The 4,739-nt window shown below is 38.6% G+C and overlaps 1 protein-coding gene across 1 annotated transcript in view; it reads left to right on the forward strand.

The window, feature by feature from the left end:
- The first annotated feature begins 4,258 nt into the window (after window positions 1-4,258).
- The window catches only part of cdc26 (cell division cycle 26 homolog), a 9,745-nt gene continuing 9,264 nt past the window's right edge, over window positions 4,259-4,739 (forward strand). The window contains exon 1 of the mRNA XM_071911033.2: window positions 4,259-4,362. The gene's annotated coding sequence lies outside the window, so the exon portion shown is untranslated. The remainder of the gene's footprint in view (window positions 4,363-4,739) is intronic.

Below are 4,739 nucleotides of genomic sequence, written 5' to 3' on the forward strand. Positions count from 1 at the left end.
TCAAATGCCTTGCAGAAATCTAGAAACAAAATAAAACTATCAACACTGCAAAGATCAGCATAGTCAATAAGGTCTAGCACAAGCCTGATGTTATTAGATATATATGTCTATGCCTCATAAAATCAATTTGGGTTTCATCAATAATGTGGTTCAAAACAGCTTTTAATCTTTTGACAAAAATCTGAGCTAGGATTTTATAATCATTATTAAGAAGACAAACTGGCCGCCAGTTGTCAATGCAAAGCGGATTGACGGAGATAAAGTGGGAGGAAGAGTTTGGTTTTCAATACTTTCTATAAACACACCATGGAGGAAGGGGGATAGTTGCTCTGCAGCAATATAAAATTCAGAAGTTAAGCCGTCAACCCCTGGAGATTTATTGAGTTTTAGGTGATGAATGGCAAACAGGACTTCAGCTAAAGTTATTGGGCTATCACAAAAATCTTTTTGGTCATTCTTAATTGACTTTGTTTCAGTGAGAAATCCTAGGAAACGGTTAGCTGCTACCTCATTATACTGTGACTCATACACATTTCTATAAAATGTGGAACAGTAATTAGCTATCTTCCGGGGATCATCTGTAATAACTCCATTGATACTGAGCTTTTGAATATAATTGGTTTTACTACGAGATCTTTCTAATTGGAAGAAATAGGAAGTCTTTTGCTCCCCTTCCTCCAACCGTTTGCTCCCTCCTCACAAAAGCTCCCTCCGCTTTCATTCTGTATATTTCATTTAATTTATTTTGCTGTAAAATTAAATCCTGTATGTCATTTTCTGATAAATTTTCAGGCATAGCTTGAGTGAGAGCAGTTATTCTAGTAATTACCTTCGTTTCTTCAATTTTCCTAGATTTAGACAAAAAGGACCCATACTCTCTTAAATATTTTGTCACCTCGAATTTAAAAAGCTCCCAATTTCTGAAAAAGCATTTATCAATTAATGCCTTGTTCCAGAAACATTTCATCAATGTTTGGACCTTCTTAATCACTAAATCATGTTTTAAAACAGAGTTATTAAGTTTCCAATAAGAGCCTCTAAATGTATGAATAGTGTTCGACCTAAAAGAGACTTGGAGCTCTATGGTCTGTTAGTGGAGTTATTATTATATTAACAGTAATGTTATTCCTATCTAAACAATCAGAAACCAACCAATAATCTATGCGTGACAAGCTTTATTATTCCATGTATAAAGTTTAACGTTAGGATTTTTTTCTCCATATATCTACCAAAAGGAACTTTTGCATGAATAGCATCAGATTAGAAGCTGGAGAATTTGCACTTGGAGGCCATCTATCTACAGAACCATCTATCTACAGAACCATCTATCTACAGAACCATCTATCTAAAGAACCATCTATCTACAGAACCACCTATCTACAGAACCACCTATCTAAAGAACCACCTATCTACAGAACCACCTATCTACAGAACCACCTATCTACAGAACCATCTATCTACAGAACCACCTATCTACAGAACCATCTATCTACAGAACCATCTATCTACAGAACCATCTATCTACAGAACCACCTATCTACAGAACCATCTATCTACAGAACCATCTATCTACAGAACCACCTATCTACAGAACCACCTATCTAAAGAACCATCTATCTAAAGAACCACCTATCTACAGAACCATCTATCTACAGAACCACCTATCTACAGAACCACCTATCTAAAGAACCACCTATCTACAGAACCACCTATCTACAGAACCACCTATCTAAAGAACCACCTATCTACAGAACCACCTATCTACAGAACCACCTATCTACAGAACCACCTATCTACAGAACCATCTAAAGCAACGCTGGATAATAATGGCTGCACTTGTTATTCACGCCGGGCGCACGGGCCTGACGTAGGCGTGTGGGCGGAGTTAGCCGGTAACATCAAGTGCAAAAGACACCCGGCGGCGGGGCGTCACGTGCTCCGTCCCTCTTTCAGCAGCTAGCTGCACACTTGGCATAAGGATAGGAACGCAATAAAAGCTAAATCATAATTTGCAGGAGAAAACAAGAGTACCTGGCTGCAGATAAAATGGCGGACACGGAGGCAGACATCTTGGACCTCCGCAAGAGGCACCTCCGCAGTTGACAGGAAATCACGTGACCTCAGCGGCGGAAGTTGGTCGTCTTCGTGTCTACATGCGTTAGGCTGGCTCGAATTAACAGAAGATAAGACTTCCGGTTTGGGCGTTTAGCCTTCAAAATAAAAGCACAATATTTTAAACGTATAAAAACTGTTTTAAACCAATGACTTTGTATTTAATCATCAAATTCAATAAGTGAGCACCCATATTAATGTTTGATGTCAAAATAATAATGAAAAATGCCATAATATGTGCCATAACTATAAACGCTGCATATATTACACTTATATTTCTGACTAAATTGGCCACTGTACAGTTTACCTTTTAATGTAACAGCACAAGTTTTATGTCAAAACACTCCTGCAGACGTGTACTTTCACTACACACTAACATTTAGGCCCAAGCTGTTTGTTGTCTGTCAGTAGTCAAAGTCAGTGTAGTCTGTAATACTACACTGTGACATTTGTAGAATAAAGTATCTAAGACACAATATGTCTCATAGTTGCATGTGCTAGACAAGCATGCAAATTTATCATAAAATGTATTTATTAAACAATTTCTTAAACAATGTGGATAATAGGCTATGCCTAACTGGAAGACCCTGTGAGCTACTGATGAAGACAGTGACCCTCAGCACTTTTATTGCATCGTTTGTCAAAACTGAAACTTCTTCCTCTGGCCGTGGCGACCTCCGCTTGGTACCGGTTCCTTGGGCCTCCAGGATTTTGATGGTAATCTGAAAAACAGTTAACAAATGATCCGATCATTCCTTGTGCTGTCCTAGATAGTGCACTTTTTTTCCAGAGGGGTAAAAGATTGACCACACCAACCCTATAATAACACAAGCTGGTTTCCCGGACAGGTCCTACACTACAGATGGTTAGTTGTGGTAAAAGTCAGGCTAACATCAGCTGCGTGCTACACTGCAAGCTCTAGACGTTATCCAGACTGAGCGCCGGAGCTGCTAACCCATTAGCAAGCTAATGTAACGTGATTCAGACAGTTTGTACTCAACAGTACGGTATCCATTTTAAACTCATTAAACGCAACGGAGCCTGACAATGTCAGGATTCATTTACACAAATGTTTTAAAAAGTGCTTACAGGACCTGCAACAACCACTTGGCATTTTCAAATTTATTTTTTCCATATCAGTATACCTAGGTTCGCTGGACTCTTCGATATATTAAAGTTTGATAGACAACATTGAATAAAACCTTAGAAAAGCCAACAGACTTTTGAAAGATTCTTAATAGACTCCGTCGGTAAGATACGGGTATCTTGTGGCACCTTTTCTGCCACAAGTGGACTACGCACATGCTCAGTGCAGTGCGTTACGCAAAAACGACGTGAAGAAGACCAACTTCTGCTGCTGAGGTCGTGTGATTTCCTGTCAACTGCGGAGGTGCCGCTTGCGGAGGTCCAACATGTCTGCCTCCGTGTCCGCCATTTTGTCTGCAGCCAGGTCCTTCTCGGAGAAAACGTGAATCCGTGGAGGTCACGCCCACTGGGAGGTGAGGCCCCGCCCATTTGGAAGTGCTCCAGGCTGCAGCTATTGGGTTGAAGCGGGCCGCGGCGTCGCCCCTTTAAATAACAAGTGCCGACTCCGCCTACCCGGGCCAGTTTCGGCGTACACCAGGTGGAATTACAAGTGGACCCTAAATAATGCAACAATATGCAAAATTTTAAATATTTCAATGAATGAATAAAAGTGGAATATTCATAATATAAACAAAGGGCAAAACATAAAATAAATAAAAATAAGTTCCAATTGTGTGAAGAGAGAAAATGATTTTATCAGAAAATAAATATAAATAATAATAAAAAAGAATAAAATAAAAATACAAATAATAAAATAAATATAATGACATAGAACCATGAAAAAGCTAAAATAAAAAACAATATCTTTTTAATTACATTGAGGAATAAAATACGTAGAATATTAGTAGAATATTATTATTATAATTTTTAAGTTACAAAATAATTTCTCAATGAAATCTTTTATTAATTATGTGTTCAATCCTTTTTTTAAAATATTTGTATTAAAATACTCGTATTAGTTTTATCCTTTTTAATTTTTTTTTATTCTTTTGTTTGCTTTTCTTCTCTTCCAACAACCGCGCATGCGCTTTTTAGCCACCCACTGCTTCACTTCCCAGCATTCCACGGGAGCCGACAACCCGGAAGTGTTCCCTCCTGTCAGCAGCAGCAGCCGTGGAGAAAAACAACTACGAAAACCGGGAAAATTACCGCAAAATTACCGCGGTAAGAAAACTTTACGAGTTCTTAACGAAAGTCCGAAGTCTCACGAAGAATTTCACGTCGGAAAATTCCGTCTTTTCCCGTTAAATTAAGCTTTTATGGTTTTAACGTTAGCGGGTTAGCTTAGCTTCCCTCTCTCTCTCTCTCCATTCATTGCCTATGTCGCTCTACCGTTGTCTCTGCATAGAAAAACACTGGGAGAGAGAAAAAGAGAGAGAAGAGGGAGAGAAAAACTTTTGAAAAATATGAGGAATCAATAGAATGGAAGATAATTCGAGAATTATGAGGAATAAATGGAGAAAATAATTTCAAATAATATACAAAAAAAATAAAGAAAAGGCTGAGGGAAAAGAGAGAGAAGTCCTGTCCGGCCCACGGCG

Source organism: Centroberyx gerrardi, chromosome 2 (assembly GCF_048128805.1).
Source record: "Centroberyx gerrardi isolate f3 chromosome 2, fCenGer3.hap1.cur.20231027, whole genome shotgun sequence".
Taxonomy (NCBI): domain Eukaryota; kingdom Metazoa; phylum Chordata; class Actinopteri; order Beryciformes; family Berycidae; genus Centroberyx; species Centroberyx gerrardi.